We start from the raw sequence: 22,177 nt of genomic DNA on the forward strand, positions 1-22,177 counted from the left end.
AGCCTATATGTGTTATGAGATATGAGGTAGAATTGGCTACATATGTGGCACTTATGTAACAGTCCTAGGTCAAATCAGAACAGTGGTTTCGGGACCACAAATCCAAAGTCAAAATATTTATTTTGTTATTTTAATAAGGTTTACAGCATGATAGATTAATTATGTGAAAGTTTCGTAAAGAAATTTTGCCGTTTAAATGCTTAATTCGGTAAAAAGGACTAAATCGCGTAAAGTGTAAAATTAGGGTTCTACTTGATAAAAGTATTGTATGGATATGAACTTGAAATATGGGAGTACTTGCATGGTAATTTGTCCTTTAATGACATAGTGGAAGTGGTTGGATTGGTATTTTTGAAATTATTAAATGTTTTAAAGGTTAAAATTGTAAATAGGTAATTAATGTTAAAATCAATAAAAAAAACTTAATTTGGTGTCATCTTCTTCATTTAACTGATTGTAAAAGAGAAAATAGGGTTTCGGAGAGCTTGAAAACATTCGGCCATTGCAGGATCAAATTGTAAGTCCATTTTAACTCGATTTTTTTTAATTATTTCTACGTTTTTGAGCTCGTTGCAGCTTAATCTAGCTAGCTCGTACCTTCGTTTTTGAAACTATTATAGATTTTGAGATATGCCATTATTTAATACTTGGGTTTTTTGAAGTTTCTTGTTAGATTATTGATGGTTGTTAATGTATATACAAGTTTTATAAAGTGATTTTTGCAAAAATGAGAATTAGGGATTAAATTGTGAAAGATAAAAATGTTGTGGTTAAAAATGTGAATAAAATGAAAATATGGGCTACTATGAGATTATGTGAAATTCGGCTATACATTGTTTAAGGGTAAATTGTATAAATTTGCCATTTTATGTAAAAAGGACTAAATTGCAAAGTAGTCAAAAGTATAGGGGCAAATGTGTAATTTTCCAAATATATGTGAATTGCATTAAATGGTTACTGAAAATATTATATTATTGAATTTATGAAAGGACTTATATGCCAAGGGTTAGTGGATTTTAAATGATAATAATAAGGCTATTTTAGTAAAATGTATATTAATGTTATTAGATTAATAAAACAAAGCATGAAATTAGTTCATTCTTATTTCATTTTGCTAAAATTTGAAATAAAAAGAAAATAAAAGATCAAGCTAGGGTTCGACATTTGTGATTGTTGATTAAGGTATGTATTTTGCTCGGTATTTGATAATTTCTAAGTTTTTGTGATCGTTACTTTGTATTCTAGCCTATGTCTCAATTTCTGAATTTGATGATGATTTTAAGATATGCCATTGTTGATAATGTGAGTTTTATGAAGTTGTTTGATAGAAAATGAAAGATATGTGTTAGATTATTATGTTTTGTATTGGGATTTTGATGAATTTGAGTATTTTGGACTAAATTGTGAAAATGAGAAATTGGGGGGCTAAAATGTAAAATAAATGAAATATGTGGGCTTGTATGAACTAAATGAAAATTCAGCTAGTCATGTATGTAAGGAAATTTTGTGTATTTTGTGATTTTGTTAAATAGGGACTAAAGGGTCAAAATGTGAAAATATGAGGGCTAATTTGTAAAATACCCTAACTATATGTTTTTGGATTGAATTGAATGATTTGTTGAATAAAAAAGTTAAATTTGAATGTTTTAGATCAAGAACCAAAGAAAACGGAATTAGATCGAGGAAAGTCGAAAATCGTTGAATAGCCATTTGTTTCCGTTCATTTCTGTACGAGGTTAGTCTATATACAAATAAATGTGTTTGAATTGATTTATTCATGTTTATATGATATTGAATTATGATGAAATGATATAGAAGCTGAATATGTGATATTGAGAAAGTTTCGATAACGTGACAACGTCCAAAAGCCCCGTACGAACCATAGGAATAGTTAGGATACATATATCATGACATAGGATTTCCGATATGTGATTTCATGTAAGACCACGTCTGGGACGTTGGCATTGATTTGAGATTTATGTGTAAGACCATATCTGGGACATCGGCATTGTAACACCCCACACTCGAGCCCTACACCGGGACGAAATACAAGGCGTTACCACACTTAATCACATGCATACAATCATTTCGATGTCATTAAGACTCGGTCAAATTAAAAACTTTTTTGAACTTTGTATGAACTCCTTAATATGGGCCTACGAGGCCCCAAACATCCATTGGAAAACCATTCGGGACCAATCCGGGTCCTTTAACTAACCTTAGAAAAATAACTCTTAAAATAGGGCACACGCCCGTGTGGAAGGTAAACACGCCCCTGTGGTCATTATAACACGGTCGTGCTGATGGCACATGGCCTAAGCATCTAGGGACACGCCCATGTCCCATGCCTGTGTGAATTAAATTCTAAATTCGAACTTACAAGGGTTTTAACACGGCTTGACACATGCCTGTGTCTATGGCCCGTGTCCCTCACATGGCCATGACACCTCCATGTCCTAGCCCATGTCTAAAAACCTTGATATTCTGTTTCTGACGTCAGCGTCCAATTTAGGGCAGACGCCCGTGGCTATAGGCCGTGTTCTCCACATGGCTAAGACACACGACCATGTCTCTGCCCGTGTGTTTACTAACATGCATATTGACTTGCAAATTTTGCGTGTAAGGGACAAACGACCAAGCTACACGCCCATGGGGCTGACCATGTGTCACACACGACCTAGACACACATTCGTGTGTCTACCCGTGTGGACAAAATAAGGCTATTTACCAAGCCTTTTTGCCACCCTTACTTGCACTACCCTATATAACATCAAACATGACAAATCCACACAACAATACAAGGTCTAATCAGCCACACAAGGCAGTATCTCTTTCATGCAATTTACTCATCCATGAAAATATCATCATTTGCATTTATCAATGACGAACATTAGCCATTATCCAAGGCTTTATACAAAATGAAGGGATTCATCCCAAGCCAACACATTTGGCCAAATTAATATTGACACAAAACTCAAAAGTCTAAGCCCTATACATGCCATATTCAAAATAATAAAACCAACTATACCAAGTGCTTTGGTTGATAGTGTGCTCGATGCCTCCGACATCCGATGATCCTCGAGCTAATTAGGTGGCACTATAAGAAAATAATATGGAGAGGGAGTAAGCATAAAGCTTACTAAGTTACATGCAAATAGATATAACAACAACTTTATCATTCATCATCATGCTCCTAATACAAAAGTAGGCATAAGCACAACTTACTCATCACTATCCAATTCAATTCACATAGCATATATTGAGCTCACATCTTATACATTTCAAATAGGTACCTGTACCACTCACAACATAGTTATACTTTTCTCGTTTAACTTAAACTATAACTCTCACCGTTGAACCATTTGGAATACTATCGAATATTGACTAAGCCTCAAACATAGGGTATAGTGTCGATGCCATGTCCCAGGCATGGTCTTACATTGGCTCATCCATCAAGTCCATGCCATGTCCCAGACATGGTCTTACACTGACTATCGAAACCGAGGTCGATGCCATGTCCTATACATGGTCTTACACTAGCTCTCAGATATCCATGCCGATGCCCTGTCCCAGACGTGGTCTTACACTGACACCTCTATACATGCAGATGTCATGTCCCAGACATGGTCTTACACTGACACATCTCGTAGCCAATGCGTGTCCCAGACATGTTTTACACTGGCTTACATCTCGAGACCGATGCATGTCCTAGACATGTCTCACACTAGCTCTCGTCTCAATGGTGATGCCATGTCCCAGACATGGTCTTACATTGGATCTCATAATGTGGCTGATGCATGTCCCAGACATGTCTTACACTAGCACAAAAATAACCCGAATGTCATGGCATGAATATCCGATTTATTTCCTAAAGCTCAAACGAGAGTTCTAGGCCCGAATTTTGTAATTCTTGATCTATAAACAAGAAATTTATGCAATATCAATTCAAACACATATAATAACAATGTAGTTGTATTATTTACATACAACTTACCTCAGATTACAAAATGTAGACGACTAGTTCGACTTAGTCCACTTGTTTTGCTTTTCCCCGATCTAGGCCCGAATTTTGTAATTCTTGATCTATAATGATAAAAATTCACAAATTTAATCATTTTATTGATCTAGGTACTCAACAATTCATAATTGGGCAAAATGACCATTTTGCCCTTAGACTTTCACAAAATGACCCCTAGCCCCAAAAATCAATTTTTATCACATTTCCTTTTTAATCAAGCCTAGCCAAATACTTTTTATACTAGGAGTAGCCCACAATTCTCATTATTTCACACATTTATCAACTATTTTACAACTTATGCAAAATGGTCCTTAGTTAGGGTTTCCATGAAAACTACTTCAAAAAGTTGTTTATTTTACTACCATGATTCATTTTCTTCCATATAATTTTAGAAAACAAAATGAACACTCTCATTGTAAAACCCTAGGCTTTCAACCATTTTGCAAAATAGTCCCCTTATATGAAAGCTCATGCTACAAGGGTTTTAAAAGTACAAAAATCATCAGGAAAAACCATCAAGATCACTTACTTGTAGAGAGACTAAGTGGCTAAAATTTCAAGCTTTGAAAATCCCTCTAATGGCTGTTGTATTCGATGGAAAAAAATGGAGAAGAAAGATGATCCCTTTGATTTTATTTTAATATTCAATTTGCTAATGTCATCAATTACCAACCCTAGTCATCTTTTAACTTTTTGACTCCTCATGTCGCTATGGTAGGCTAGCTTGTCTTTTAAGGGTCTAATTTCCATTTAAAGACCCCTAGTTTAGGTTCTCTAGCTATTTGACACCCTTAGCTATCAAAATAGGACTTTTGCACTTTATGCGATTTAGTGCTTTTTTCACAATTAAGCATGAAATCGCTAAAATTAATTCACCAAAATTTTCATACTCTCATATAATCATGCCAAAACACATAAAATAATATTAAAAATAATTTCTCTATCGTCGGATTAGTGGTCCCAAAATAGCTGTTTCGACTAGGCCCAAAATCGGGCTGTTACAGGTATCGTATTTGATTTCATGTAAGACCCTGTCTGGGATAGTGGCATCGATATTTGATTACATGTAAGACCACGTCTGGGACATTGGCATTGTACGAGCTTACCGAGCTATACGCATATCCTAATTGATTCCGTACGGTTCAATGGGCATTCTGAGAAATACGTGATTGTATGAATGAATAACCGATTCAGGTATGTGAAGATGTGTTCAACATTTGTTAATGAGAAGTAAGTATATGTGCAAGTGATGATATGTGATATACGTATGAGAAAATATGCTATATGTGAAAATAAATTGGGAATGGTGAAATGTATATGAACTATGTGGTTTGTGATAGTAATTGGCTATGGATCATATGTATTTTATAAAGCTTATATGCTTAAAATGATAAGTTTATTTGTATATGGCTTACTAAGTTTTTGAAAGCTTACTTTGTGTGTGTTTGCATTATGTTATAGATATTGAAGCTACTAGAAGTCAGGGATCGTCGAGGATCATCACCACACTATCAAATATTATTTTGGTACCTTTTGAAAATGTATATATCAAAGTATGGCATGTATAGGCTAGGATTTATGTGTTATGTTTTGAGATGGGTATATCATGCCATGAGATATGGCTTGATTATGGTTGAACTTATGGTTTAATTGTGGTATATGATGTGCGATGCAAAAATGGTAAATTTGGTGTGTATATATGGCCTAGTGAAATGGTTTTTTTGGTAAGTTAGTTTTGTGGTTGAAATGGTTATAAATGTGATATGAATCATGTGTTCATGGTATGAATTAGTTAGATGGAATTATTATGTTTGAATTGGAATTATGTATGGATTTAAGCATAAAAATAGTTGATAATAGCATGGCACGAATTGTGTATGCTTTGAGGATGAAATGTTTAAAAATTTGGTATAATATGATTTGGTTTTGATACTTGTAGGGAAGACCCATAATGGGTGGCACATTGGCCTTGTAAATGGCCTTTTTTTGCCCACACGGGCAAGGACATGGGCGTGTGTCTCTGTCGTGTTGCTCTAGGGCCATTTTGAAATGAACCTGGGTAGACCACACAGTTGCACACACGGGCGTGTGCCAGGCCGTGTGGCCAAGTCAGTTTCGAGTACGGGCTAGACACATAGGCGTGGGACTGGTCGTGTGACCTAAGCCAATAGCCTCCCTAATTTTTACACGGCTTGGCACACGAGCATGTCGTGTGGCCGTGTGGACAAATCACTATGTATGCCCTGTTTTGCCACAGCTTAGACACACGGATGTGTCTAATATCGTGTGAGGCACATGGCCTGTTCACACGGGCATGTGAGCTTTGTAACTTAAAAAATTTGTAAAGTTTTGAAAAATTTTGTATGTGTTCGGTTTAGTCCCGACCTCTTTCTAATGCATGTTTAAGGTCTCGTTGACCTAAGAAAGGGACTTTATGATGATATTTGACTATGATATGATGATGTATGACTTTTGACTATGAAATGATTTCAAAATGTTCTGATATATCCGGTAATGCCTCTTAGCCCTAGTCCGGCGACGAATACGAGTTAAGGGTGTTACATTTTGTTGGTATCAGAGCTACAGTTTAGTCGATTCTAGGATAACATAGCATATGTGAGTCTAACTATACATGCCATATATATGAATTGTGATAGTGTGATGATTCCTGACAATGAAAATGTGTTTTTATACAGTAAATGGATCTCGAACGAGCCGTAGCTGACAATGTTGAAAATAATGCACCTATTCCCACTCATGGGATAGCGCCATCTGATTCTAGACCTACTACTAGTAGCCACGAGGGAGAGGCTAAGCAAGCCTCTTACCAAATGATAAATGATTGGTTCACTCAGTATATGAGAACTAATCCTACTGTTCCACAACCTTTACCCTCGCTAAATTCTCCACAAGTTCCTGTCATGCCACAAGCTAATCTGATTCAATTGAGTAAGCCACCTGTTGATAAAATTAGAAAATATGATGCTGAAGAGTTTTGTGCTACTACTAATGATGTTGCTAAGAGAGCTAAATTCTGGCTAGAAAATACGATACAAGTGTTCGATGAATTGCCATGTACTCCAGAAGAATATCTTAAATATGCCATGTCACTTCTTAGAGATACAACATATCATTGCTGGAAGACTTTGATATCAGTGGTTCCGAGAGAATGAGTTACCTGGGATTTCTTTCAATCTGAATTCTGAAAGAAGTACATCAGTCAGAGATTTATCGATCAAAAACGCAAAGAATTTCTTGAGTTGAAACAGGGTTGTATGTCAGTTACAAAAATAGGCAAGAATTTGTGAGATTGAGCTAATATGCATGAGAATGTGTCTGGACTGAAGCAATAATGTGTAAAAGGTTTGAAGATGGCTTGAATGAAGACATCAAGTTGTTAGTTGGGATTTTGGAGATAAAAGAGTTTGTTGTGCTTGTTGAACGAGCATGTAAAGCTGAAGAACTTGGGAAAGAAAAAAGAAAAGCCGACTCAAAAAGTAGAGAGGTGCAAAAAAGATCATCGAGCAAGTCATTTCATTCGACATCAAAGAAATTCTAAGATGATTTTAGCCATTCAAAGGCTAATGTGGGACATTCGAGTAGAGATTATACTAAATTGCATTCGAGTTTCAGAGCCCCAGCTACTTTTATTGCAAGTGTTGAAGATGTCCGATCTGATCAACCCGAGTGTAGACATTATGGTAAAAAATATCCGAGAAGTTGTAGATTGAATGATCGAGCTTGCTTTAGATATGGATCCTTAGATCACTTTATCCATGAATGTCTTGAGTCTGTAGAACAAGAGATTGTGCAAAATCCGAGGCCGAGTGGCAATACAGCTAGAGGTAAACCACCCAAAAATACGGGTAATGTGAGTGATAGCCAGAGGGGAACTAAAGATACGACTGTTAGATCTGAGGCTCAATCACCTGCCAGAGCCTACGCCATTCGGGCTCATGAGGAAGCTCCGTCTCCCGATGTTATAACTGGTACATTTACACTTTACGATACTTCTGTGATTGCATTGATAGATCCCGGATCAACGCATTTTTATGTATGCATGAATTTAGTGAGCAGTAAGACTTTGCCTATAGAGTCTACTGAATTTGTAATTAGAGTATTAAACCCCTTAGGCCGGTGTGTTTTGGTTGACAAAGTGTGTAAGAATTGTCCGTTGATGATTCAAGATTCATGTTTTTTGGCTGATTTGATGTTATTACCATTCGATGAATTTGATATAAGGTAACTTTGCATGATGCAATTGTAAACTACAAACAGAAGACTATTGATTTGCGATGTCAGAATGATGAGATTATTCGGATTGAGCCTAGTGATTTGAATGGTTTACCGATAGTGATTTCTTCGATGTTAGCTAAAAAATATGTGAGAAAGGGTTGTGAAGCCTATTTTGCCTATGTGATAGATTCGAAAGTGATAGAAAAGAAAATTGAACCAGTGCCTGTTGTCTGTGAATTCCCTAATGTGTTTCATGAATAGCTTTCGGGATTACCTCTAATTCAAAAAGTTGAGTTTGACATTGAATTAGTGCCAGGGACTACTCCAATTTCAATAGCTCCATATAAAATGGCTCTGACCGAGTTAAAAGAAGTAAAGTCTCAGTTGTAAGAGTTGACTGATAGAGGATTTGCAAGACCGAGTTTCTCACCTTGGGTTGCTCCTTTTCTGTTTGTGAAAAAAGAAAGATGGTACTATGAGAATGTGCATTGATTATCATCAGTTGAATAAAGTGACTATTAAGAGCAAATTCCTCTGCCCCGAATTGACGATTTGTTTGATCAATTGAAAAGAGCTACTGTGTTTTCAAAGATAGATCTGAGATCGGGCTATTATCAATTATGAGTAAAAGATTCAGACATTTCGAAAATTATTTTTCGAACAAGGTACGGACACTATGAGTTTTTAGTTATGCCTTTCGGATTAACAAATGCACCTGCTGTTTTTATGGATTTGATGAATAGAATTTTCAGATCATATTTAGATCGATATGTTGTCGTATTCATTGATGACATTTTGATGTATTCTCATAATGAATCTGAGTATGCCGAACATCTGAGAATTGTGCTACAGACTTTGCATGAGAAGAAGTTATTTGTGAAGTTCAGTAAATGTGAATTTTGGTTATGCGAGGTTGGTTTTCTGGGACATATTGTGTTAGCATCAGGTATCCAAGTTGATCCGAGTAAAATTTTAGCTATCTTATATTGGAAGCCTCCGAGAAATGTTTTTGAAGTCTGCAGTTTTCTGGGACTTGCTAGTTATTATAGACGATTTGTGAAAGACTTTTCTATGGTTGCTACTCTGTTGACGAAATTGCTTCAGAAAGATGTGAAATTTGAATCGTTTGAAAAGTGTCAGAAAAGCTTTGATCAGTTGAAAGCCCTATGACAGAAGCTCCGGTGATAATACAACCAGAATGGGGTAAAGAATTTGTAATATATAGTGATGCATCGTTGAATGGTCTGGGCTGTGTCTTGATGCAGGAAGGCAAGGTTATAGCTTATGCCTCGAGATAGTTAAAGCCGTACGAAAAGAATTATCTGACACATTATCTGGAATTGGCAGCTATTGTGTTTGCTTTGAAGATTTGGCTCAACTATCTATTTGGTGAGAAATGTGATGTTTATTTTGATCATAAAAGTTTGAAATATCTGATGACTCAGAAAGATTTGAATTTGCAACAAAGAAGATGGCTAAAACTGCTAAAAGATTTTGAACTTGTTATTGATTATCATTTGGGAAAAGCAAATGTTGTTGCTGATGCTTTGAGTCGGAAATCATTGTTTGCATTACGTGCGATGAATACTCATTTAGTTCTATCCGATGATGGTTTGATTTTAGCCGAATTGAAAGTGAGACCGTTGTTTTTACAACAGATTATTGATGCTCAGAAAGTTGATAATGAGATAATAGCAAAATGAGCTCAGCGTGATTTGGATTCTAATTCTGAATATCGAATTGATAATGATGAATGTCTGAGATTCCGAGATCGGATTTGTGTTTCGAGAAATCCAGAGTTGATAAAGATGATTTTGAACGAAGCTCACAAAAGTCATTTATCTATACATCCAGGTAGTAAGAAAATGTATAATGATTTGAAACAACATTACTGGTGGTTCGAAATGAAAGAGATATCTCCAAATTTTTTTCGAAATGTTTGATCTGTCAGCAAGTTAAAGTTGAACATTAGGTGCCATTGTCTATTGTGTCAGATAGAGACCCGAGATTCGCTTCGCGGTTTTGGAAGAAACTACAAGAGGTTTAGGTATGAAATTACACTTCAGTACTGCTTTTCACCCGCAAATGAATGGTCAATCTGAGTGGATTATTCAAATTCTTGAGGATATGTTGAGACGTTGTATTCTTGAGTTTGAAGGTATGTGGGAACAATATCTGCCGTTGATTGAATTTACTTATAATAATAGTTTTCAATCGAGCATTAAAATGGCACCGTACGAAGCCTTATATGGTAGAAAATGCCGTACACCTTTGTATTGGACTGAGCTAAGTGAGAATAAGATACATGGGATTGATTTGATTAAAGAGACTGAACAAAAAGTAAAAACAATTCGAGAAAGTTCGAAAGCAACTTCCGATCATCAGAAATCATAAGCAGATTTGAAATGAAATGACATTGAATTTGAGATCGACGACAAAGTATTTCTAAAAGTGTCTTCGTGGAAGAAAGTACTTAGGTTCGACCCTAAAGGCAAATTGAGTCTGAGGTTCATCAGGCCGTATCAAATCATAGAGCGTATTGGACCGGTTGCATACAGATTGTTGTTGCCATCTGAGATAGGAAAGATCCATACTGTATTTCATGTATCGATGCTTTGACGATACAGATCCGATCCTTCGCATGTGATTTCTCCATCCGAGATAGAAATTCAGTCTAATATGACTTATGAAGAAGAACCTATCCGTATCTTGGCTCGCGAGGTTAAAGAACTGCTAAATAAGAAAATTTCGTTAGTAAAAGTAATGTGGCATTGTCACAGTATTGAAGAGGATATGTGGAAGCCCGAAGATGCTATGAGACAACAATATCCGAATTTGTTCACCGGTAAGAATTTTGGGGATGAAAATCCTTAAGAGGGAGAGTTGTAACAGTTCAGTTTAGACCCTAGTCGGAATAGTGGTTTCGGGGCCACAAATTCAAATTAAAAAAATATTTTAATATTATTTTTTGTGCGTATAAAAACTAAATTGATATCTGTGAAAGATTTCGTGTGAAAATTTTATCGTTTGTGCGCCCGATTTAATAAAAGGACTTAATCGCGTAAAATGTAAAAGTGGCTAGCTATTTGTTAAAAGTACTTAAGTGCTACGTCTTATTAAAGGAGAGGTCCTTATGTTGATATTAGACCATTGAATTTATTAAAGGACTTATACGCCAAGGGTTAGTGGATTTTAAATGATAATAATAAGGCTATTTTAGTAAAATGTATTTTAATGTTATTAGATTAATAAAACAAAGCATGAAATTAGTTCATTCTTATTTCATTTTGCTAAAATTTGAAAGAAAAAGAAAAGAAAAGATCAAGCTAGGGTTCGACACTTGTGATTGTTGATTAAGGTATGTATTTTGCTCGGTATTTGATAATTTCTATGTTTTTGTGATCGTTTCTTTGTATTTTATCAAGCCCATGTCTCAATTTCTGAATTTGATGATGATTTTAAGATGTCTCATTGTTGATAATGTAAGTTTTATGAAGTTTGTTGATAGAAAACGAAAGATATGTGTTAGATTATTATGTTTTGTATTGGGATTTTTGATGAATTTGAATATTTTGGACTAAATTGTGAAAATGAGAAATTGAGGTGCTAAAATGTGAAATGAATGAAATATGTGGGCTTGTATGAACTAAATGAAAATTCGGCTAGGCATGCGTGTAAGGAAATTTTGTGAATTTTGTGATTTTGTTAAATACGGACTAAAGTGTCAAAATGTGAAAATATGAGGGCTAATTTGTAAAATGCCCTAATTATATGTTTTTGGATTGAATTGAATGATTTGTTGAATAAAATATTTAAATTTGAATATGTTTAGATCAAGAACCAAAGAAAACGAAATTAGATCGAGGAAAGTTGAAAATCATTGAATAGCCGTTTGTTTCCGTTCATTTCTGTACAAGGTAAGTCTATGTACAAATAAATGTGTTTGAATTGATTTATTCATGTTTATATGATATTGAATTATGATGAAATGATATAGAAGGTGAATATGTGATATTGAGAAAGTTTTGATAATGTGACAACATTCAAAAGCCCCATACGAACCATAGGAATAGTTAGGATACATATGTCATGACATAGGATTTTCGATATGTGATTTCGTATAAGACCATGTTTGGGACGTTGGCATTGATTTGAGATTTACGTGTAAGACCATGTATGGGAGATCGACATCGTATTTGATTTCGTGTAAGACCCTGTTTAGGATAGTGGCTTCGATTTTTGATTACATGTAAGACCACGTCTGGGACGTTGGTATTGTACGAGCTTACCGAGCTATTCACGTACCCTATTTGATTTCGTATGGTTCAACGGGCATTCTAAGAAATGCATGATTATATGAATGAATAACCTATTTTGGTACGTGGAGATGTGTTTAACATTTGTTATTGAGAAGTAAGTATATGTGCAAGTGATGATATGTGATATGAGTATGAGAAAATATGCTATATGTGCAAATAAATTGAGAATAGGTGAAATGTATATGAACTATGTGGTTTGTGATAGTAATTGGCTATGGAGTATATGTATTTTATAATACTTATATGCTTAAAATGATAAGTTTATTTGTATATGGCTTACTAAGCTTTCGAAAGCTTACTTTGTGTGTGTTTGCATTGTGTTATAGATATCGAAGCTACTGGAAGCTCAGGGATCGTCGAGGATCATCACCACACTATTAAATATTATTTTGGTACCTTTTGAAAATGTATATATCAAAGTATGTCATGTATAGGTAGGATTTACGTGTTATGTTTTGAGATGGGCATATCATGCCATAAGATATGGCTTGATTATGGTTGAACTTATGGTTTGATTGTGGTGTATGATGTGTGATGGAAAAATGGTAAATCTGGTGTTTATATATGGCTTAGTGAAATGGTGTTTTTGGTAAGTTAGTTTTGTGGTTGAAATGGTTATAAATGTGATATGAATCATGTGTTCATGGTATGTATTAGTTAGATGGAATTATTATGTTTGAGTTGGAATTATGTATGGATTTAAGCATGAAAATAGTTGATGATGGTATGGCATGAATTGAATATGTTTTGGTGATGAAATGTTTAAATATTTGGTATAAAATGATTTGGTTTTGATGCTTGTAAGGAAGACTCATAATGGGTGGCACATTCGCCTTGTAAATGGCCTATTTTTGCCCACACGGGCAGGGACACAGGCATGTGTCTCTACCATGTTGCTCTAGGGCCATTTCAAAATGAACCTGGGTAGACCACACAGTTGCACACATGGGTGTGTGCCAGGCCGTGTGGCAAAGTCAGTTTCGAGCACAGGCTAGACACATAGGCATCTGACTGGCCATGTAACCCAAGTCAGTAGCCTCCCTAATTTTTAACAGCCTGGCACACAGGCGTGTCTTGTGGCCGTGTGAACAAGTCAGTATGTATGCCTTATTTGCCACAGTTTAGACACACGGACGTGTCTAATACCGTGTGAGGCACACGGCCTGTTCACATGGGTGTGTGACCTTTGTAACTTAGAAAATTTGTAAAGTTTCAAAAAATTTTGTATGTGTTCGGTTTAGTCCCAACCTCTTTCTAATGCATGTTTTTTTGAGGTCTCGTTGACCTAAGAAAGGGACTTTATGTTGATATTTGACTATGATATGATGATGTATGACTTTTAACTATAAAATGATTTCGAAATGTTCCGATATGTCTGGTAATGCCTCTTAACCCTAGTCCAATGATGGATACAGGTTAGGGGCATTGCAAGACGAAAGTTATACGAGCAATTACGAGGTAAGTTATTATAATTAGAATTGAACTTTTCTATACTTGTAATTGTTGAATTGAATGTATATATTTGAAATACTTGAAATACTTGAAATATGAATGTCTTAATGATATATTGTATTGTTATCGAGTCCCGTTTGAACTATATGAATTCATTGGATACAGCGACATGTTACTGGGATTACTGTATTGGTTGAGCTGCATTTGTTGCGAACTCACCACAACTCAGCTCATTGGAGCTTACCGATTCAGCTCGTAAGAGCTTACTGTTTCAGCTCATTGGAGCTTACCGTTTCAGCTTGAAAGAGCTTACTATTCAGCTCATTAGAGTTTACCGTTTTAGCTCATTAGAGCCTACTGTCTATCAGCTCAAGAGAAGCTTACTGATCATGGCTCGAAAGAGCATATATGATAATGAATTGATGGATTATTGACATTGTTCACTCGAGTATCCTTTGAAGTTCTAATAGGTTCAACAGGCTTAAATGTTGTTTATACGGATAAGTTATGGGTTATATATATATGCTATTAATGTTATATGTATGACATGTGAATTTAGAATGATACAAAGTATTGTATTATGTATGAATTTATGTATATGTTAAATGACTAACATGTGATGACTATGTTGAATAGGTGATTGTTAAATTGAATTGTTGGCATTTTATTATTGCTTGATTTTGTATTAATGGTATGTTTAATTCTGAATTATATGGGCTTAGTAAGCTATAAGCTTACTCTGTTTCTTTTTCTATGTTTTATAGAGGCTCGTTGCTTGCTTGTTTCGCACAAGTCAGAGTTGCTCGTCACACTATCCAAATTCCGATTGGTATTTTGAATTTGTGAAAATCTAGTTTAAATGATGTTAGTTATGATACTTGACAACTTGATTTTGGTCTGTTTTGTGTATAAGCTAAGCCATGTGATTTGGGTTATTGGTATCATATTTTGGTTGTATATATGTGTTTGAAGATGGTATGTTTTGGTATGGTAATGTTTGAATAAAAGTATGCAATTGAGGTATTGATATGTATTGTTAGAAGAATGGATTATGCATGGTACATATTGTATATGAAATGGTTATGAGATGTTTTCCAATTGGGTTGTGAAATGTGGTTATTTATGTTTATGAATGTTTGTGTTTTTAGGGTGGCAAAATGGCTTTGCAAATAGCCTATTTTTGTCCATGTGAGCGTGTGTCTCAGCCATGTGTGACACTTGGTCATGTTGCACGGCCGTGTGTCCCCTTGGGTAGCCTTACGAATTTAAGTCAGTCTAAAGCATGGCTTAGACACACGGGCGTGTTTACTGACCGTGTGAATGGCACACGGGCTAGCATATCGGCGTGCGGTCAACCGTGTGGCCAAGTTAGTAACCTTCCTAATTTTCACACGGCCTGGCACACGGGCGTGTCTTGTGGCTGTGTGGATAAGTCAGTATGTATGCCCTATTTCCACACGGTTTAAGACGTGGGTGTGTCTATTGGCTGCGTATGGCACGCGGTCCAGGCACATGGCCGTGTGGCCATTGAAATTATGAAAATTTTCTAAGTACTTGGAATTTTTATATGATACGAATTAGATCTGAATGTATGATTAAAGTTTTGTATGCTTGGTTTAAGTATATATATTGAATGTGAATGATTGACAGTTTCTGAAATGAGTTATTATTTGATAAATGATTGTTCTGAACTGAGTTACAAGTCTGGTAATGCCTCTTAACCTATTCCGGCGACGGTTACGGGTTTGGGGTGTTACAACTTATGTGCAAGATTTTCTGGGTATCTGATAGTATTCGAAGTGGTTCAACGGGAAATTCAACAAGTATGTCAAAGAAGAGAAAGAGTACGTAAGTATCACGTAATGGTACAGGTATGTACGTAAAGTTTATAAGCATTGACTTCATGAAATTGTGAGTTCATGATTTCCACGAGAATGGTTTTGTGAAAACCTTGTGATTATTGGTATATACTTGTGATGTATGAAATTCATGGTAAATTCGGTTGAAGATCATGTGGTTGGATTTTGGGCCAAATTGAATAGCATGTTTTATTCACATAAATTGCGATTTATCGGATATGAGAAAAAGGAAAGATTGGCATAATTGCCTATTAAAAATGGTTATGAAAGTAAGGGAAGATAAAAGTTTAAGCAATTGAAAGATATTAAGATCTATGCCTAGAAATATGAGTACCCATAATTAATGTGCATGTTTACTATGAGGTTTGAAATGATTTGTTAATTGCTATAGTATGTTACAAAGGAAAGATTACAATTGTTAGGCTAATGCCAAGATATGTTAAATTATGTTTATAACTTGATAGACTAAACATTGTGGCTGAATAAAATTATAACTGTGAAATTCATAGCAATTTGTATTATCTTATGTTTAAATTGTTGGACTTGATATAAAAGATTGGTAAGAGCTACTTTCTATTTTCTTTCGGACTTACTAAGCTATATAGATTACCCCTCCTTATTTTCCCATATCTTATAGGGTTATTAAGCTAGCTCGGGTTGGAGGTTGCCGGCGATCCTATCACACTATCAAGCTATCATTTTGGGTATAAATGAATTCGAGTATTTTAATTTTATGCCTTGTATAGGGAATTGGTCTTTGGCCATATGAGTCGGCTTATAATGGTTCATGGTTCATTTTGTATATAGCTTTGGAAGTTGACTAATGTTGGTTATGAGTATATTTATATTAATGTCATTAGTGAATGTGGAAATTTGCATAAATTGATGTGGAAAGGTTGATGTTTTAAGTATGATTAATAATGATATGAGAATGACATGTTATGGTCATGGTTGTGATTGTGATTGTTTGGTTGCTCTTACATGCTTGAAATTGTGTCATGTGATGTTGTGTAGATGTGTGCAAATGAGGGTGGCAAAATGGCTTGGTAAATTGCCATGTTTTTGTCCACAAGGGTAGACACATGGGCGTGTGTCTAGGTCGTGTGTGACACACGGTCATCCCATGGGCGTGTGATCCAGCCGTGTGTCCCCTGCACCTAAATTATTGTAAAACAGAATGCTCAGTATCGAGCACACGACCTAAGCACACAGGCGCGTGTCTTAGCTGTGTGACTTCAACTTGCTCTTGGGGGACAAATTGAAAGTTACACGGGTTAGGGAAACGGGTCTGTGTGACTACACGACCCACCCACATGCACGTGCCCCACACTCACACGGGCGTGTGACCCCTGTTTAGTGAAAAATTTTCTAAAGTTCTCGGTTTAATCCTGAACCACTTCCAATGCATGTTTTGGCCCGTATTAGGGACATTATGATTAAATACGAATGTTTTTAATTTGGACGCAAATGTATAACCTGAGATTGTATGTTTGCTTGTGTTTAAGTCTGGTAATGCCTCAAACCCTATTCCGGCGTCGAATACGGGTAAGAGGTGTTACAATACACATCCACGTCTTTCATTTACCCATTGAACCATTCAAAAAACTATCAGATACTTGAGAAACTCGCACCAAAGTGCCAATATCATGACTCGAACTAACTCAATGTATCTAGCACCCGAAGTGCCACATATATAACCGAAGCTATCTCAATCTCATATCACATATACTGTTCACAGTAGAGCTATCAACAGGCCTACTCACACAAGCTGTGGGTCAAGACGTAGCTACATGGTGCTGCTCCAACAAGCTGTCAAGTAACCGCAACACATGCCGGTATACTCAGCCACTGGTAGGATGTACAGGACCAACAACCGGATCACATAATCACAGTAATCCCCTAATGACATGTCACTAGTATCCAAGTCTATTCCTAAGGTTCAACCGGGATTTCTAACATCGAGTCATCGTTGGACCATTTTCGAATATGTCTGTAATCTAGTATTCACAGTTTATGCAATATCAAAGCATTTAAAACATAGTTATAATAATGCTTATTACATACGAACTTACCTTGAATGTAAAAACGGCTAAACTGGTCGATTAGTCGAGAACTTTGTTTTTCCTTCGATCTAGATTCGAGTTTCGCTTTTCTTGACCTATATGTAATCAAAATTAACTTATTTAATCATCTCTCTATTCAGTTTAATCCAAAATTCACTTTAAGGAACTTTTACACATTTGACCCTAATGTTTCACAACTTTTACAATTTAGTCATTATTTCATTAAAACACAAATTCATGCAATTTAACCACAACCTATGCTAGCTGAATTACAATTAAGTCCCTAGCAGCCCATATTTTTCATTTATTTTACATTTTAACCACAAAGTTTCCACATTTCACAATTTAATCCCTAATTGGCATTTTCACTAAAAATCACTTAGCAAAACTTGTTTATCTATCAAAAACCATTCATAATCTATCATCCAACATCAAAAAACACATGTATTCATCAATGTAAAAACCCTAAACCTTTAACAATTTTGCAAATTAGTACCTGGGCTAGCTAGACCTAGTTGCAACAATCTCAAAAACATAGAAATCATTGAAAACAGAGTAAAAAATCATTTACATGCTCAAGGTACCACGGCCGAACCTTCAAAGCACAAAAATGGTTTCTTTTTCTTTCTTTAAATTAGGCTAGAAGAAGATGGAAGCCTTAAAATTATGTTTTTTTATTTAATTAACTTATATTTGCAAATTACCAAATTAACCTTGTTATTAATTCATTAAAATTCATTAATCATGTCCATCTTTGTCCACCCACACTAATCATGGTCTAATTGCAACATAAGGACCTCCACTTTAATATTCCATAGCTATTAGACACCTTTAACTATTAGAACATCACTTTTGCACTTTACGCGATTTAGTTCTTTTTATAAAATTAACTAATCAAACGATAAAATTTCTTAACGAAATTTTCACACAAACATATTTTCATGTTGTAGACATTAAAAGAATAATAAAATAATTATTTTGACTTTGGATTTGTGGTCTCAAAACCACTATTTCTATTTAACTAAAAATGGGCTGTTACAGCTCTCCCCCTTTAGGGATTTTCATCCTCGAAAATCTTACTGATAAATCGTAATTTATACATATCTTTACTCCATGCTTAATGCATTTTAAGGATGAGTTTCCATTAGAATTGGTGAATTCGATGCTCCTAATGCTTTAGTTTCATGTTTTATATTTAGGAGAGCATAGGAGAGCGAAAGGAACGAGAAACGGGCCAAAAACGGAGAAAATGGGCCAAAGTACGAAATCAACACGGCCTGGACTTCCTCACACGGGTAGACCACACGACTGTGTCAATTTGGTAGTTTTGAAGCATGATTCACACGGGTGTGCCACACGGACGTGTCCCTACCGAGCCCAAGTTGAGTCCAATTCGGAAAAGGCTAATTTTGAGGGCTCTTAGGAATTCCTAAGTCTATAAATACACCCTAGAGGAGGAAGAAAAAGGACACACAGAATAGGGAGTAAGGAATTACTCCAAGGAAGCAAATTGATCCATCTCAGAAGCCGGATTCACCATCAAGACTAAAGATCTTTCCTCAAGTTCCCCTTCAGGAGTTTTGGGTTTTCTTCATGTTTTGTATTATTTATTATTCTGAGATGTTTTCTTATTTAGTTATGAACTAAAACCCCTAAAAACCTAAGGGGAATGAAACCTAAGACAAATCTTGTTATTATTTTCTGAATCGTATGATAAATATTTAACTTGTTCTTAATTATGTGTTCTTAATTCTTGTTTTGATATCCTAGGATACTGATTCAAGATAAGCTCTTATTTAAAGGAGGAATAGACCCTTTCTAAGAGTACATTTGTCATAATTAAGCGGAGTTGTTTACGCGCCTAGACATAGGATGACAAGATTTTATCGGATTAGGGTGAGACCTAATAAGGGGATCCATAGATCAAGTTAATGCAATCCTAGGGTGTTAATTAGAGAAAGGTCTCAATTATTCAATCTAGGGATTAGACGTTATTAGTCTTGAATAGGGATAATAACATAACTTAGGGATCTCTACGGAACAAGTTAAATGAATAAATTGTCTGATTCGGAGCCAGAATAACAAGTACAGTCTAGGTAGATTTTTCCTTATGTATTGTCTTAATTCAATCGATTTTCCCAAAAGCAATTCCCCAATTCCATTCTTTGTGAATTCTTAGTTTAGATAATCAGTTAGTTAAAACAAAAACCTCTTTATTCTTAGGCTAGATAATAAAAAGACAGTCATTACTAGTACTTTTAGTTCCTTTGGGTTTGACAATCCGGTCTTGCTAAAACTATACTATTGTTCGATAGGTACACTTGCCTACATCGCGATAATAGTTAGTTTCAAGAACGATTAATTATAAATATTTAAAACCTATCACGAAATAACGCAATCAAGTTTTTGGCGCCGTTGCCGGGGAACTAAGATATTAGGAACGCTCAATTTTTATTACTTTAGCCATTTATTTTTCTTGCAATTTAATTTAATTTAATTATTATTATTACTTATTAATTTACTTTTTCCTTCTCTTGGCAGGTTTTTATAGTTTATGACCAGAAGAAACCCATCAGGACCACTACTTTTTGACGAAGAAATCAATAGAACAGTTCACAGAAACCAAAGAGAAATAAGGCGAAGCTTAGATACACAGAGAACGAGCAAGAGGATGATACTCAACCCCCAACCGAAGAGATGGCTGAAAACCAAAACAATCAGCTACCTCATGCAATTGCGGTTAATCAAAATCCTGCTCCACGCACTATGTATGATTATGCTAAACCTTCCTTAACAGGAACTGAATCAAGCATAGTTAGACCTGCTGTAGCTGCAATTACTTTTGAACTGAAACCTAACACTATTCAAAGATACAACTCAGTTTGACGGTTTGCAGGATGAGGATCCCAACGCTTACTTAGCAAACTTTTTGGAATTCTGCGATACATTTAAAATCAATGGCGTTTCTGATGATGCTATACATCTTCGGTTGTTTCCCTTTTCACTAAGAAACAAAGCTAAACAGTGGTTGAACTCGTTACCACGAGGGTAATTACTACTTGGGAACAAATGACCGAAAATTTTTACTAAAATATTTTCTGTCGGCTAAAATGACTAAATTATATAATGATATCTCTTCTTTTGTGCAGATGGATTTAGAAACAATCTACGATGCATGGGAGAGATACAAGGACCTTTTAAGAAGGTGCCCTCACCATAGGTTACCGCTTTGGCTACAGGTTCAAACTTCCATAATGGCCTGAATCCTTCGACTCGACAAGTGGTTGACGCAGCTGCTGACGGAACCATTAATAATAAGACACTTGAAGATGCCGATGAGTTTGTAGAGGAGATGTCACTGAATAACTATCAGTGGCAAGTCATGAGGACAAAGCCAACAAAAACAGCCGGCATTTATAATGTTGATTCAGTCACCATGCTCTCTAATCAGGTTGAACTCTTGAATAAGAAAATTGATTGTTTTCTTAGTTCTTCACAGGTTCACCCAGCAATGCAGTGCGAAGCAAGTGGAGGTGGAACAAGCCATTCGGAATACCAACCTTATGGCCACAACATGGATAACGAGCAATTAAATTACCTGGGTAATAATCCTCGACCTCAAAACAATCCATATGGTAACACTTACAATGCAGGTTGGAGGAACCACCCCAATTTCTCGTGGGGTGGTCAAGGAAATCAAAGACCACAATGACCTCCAGGCTACCAACAACCACCCTACCAACAAGAAAAGAAGCCGAACCTTGAAGAGATGCTCTCAAAGTTTATATCGGTGTCAGAAACTGTAACAGCCCAAAATTGGGTCTAGTCGGAAGAGTGGTTTCGGGACCACAAACACGACGAGAAAAAATTTATTTTTATTATATTTTTATAGTCTATAAATTTATGGAAATATTTCGTAAAAATTTCGTTCGAAAATTTTGAAGTTTGGGCACTCAATTTAGTCAAAAGGACTAAATTGTAAAAAGTGCAAAAGTTGAGTTCTTTATATATGAGGTTTCTAATTGTTATGAGTTTTAAATTGAAAGTTCTTATGTGATAATTAGTCCTTTAGTAAGTTAGTGGATAGATATTTGTTTAGTATTTTTGAAATTTGGTTGAAATAAAAAGGGTAATTTTGTAAATTAATTAAAATGACCTAATAAGACAAAAATGATAAAAGCTATCATCTTTTTTTTTTCATTCTTTCTTCTTCAACCGTGGGAAAGAACC

At 35.6% G+C, this 22,177-nt stretch overlaps 1 non-coding gene across 1 annotated transcript; it reads right to left on the reverse strand.

Moving 5' to 3' along the window:
* Nucleotides 1-21,064: 21,064 nt before the first annotated feature.
* LOC121209085 (small nucleolar RNA R71) lies at nucleotides 21,065-21,170 on the reverse strand. The gene has a single exon (XR_005904202.1). It is a non-coding gene; the product is annotated as a small nucleolar RNA R71 (small nucleolar RNA).
* Nucleotides 21,171-22,177: the final 1,007 nt, after the last annotated feature.

Source organism: Gossypium hirsutum, chromosome A10 (assembly GCF_007990345.1).
Source record: "Gossypium hirsutum isolate 1008001.06 chromosome A10, Gossypium_hirsutum_v2.1, whole genome shotgun sequence".
NCBI classification, from domain to species: Eukaryota; Viridiplantae; Streptophyta; class Magnoliopsida; order Malvales; family Malvaceae; genus Gossypium; species Gossypium hirsutum.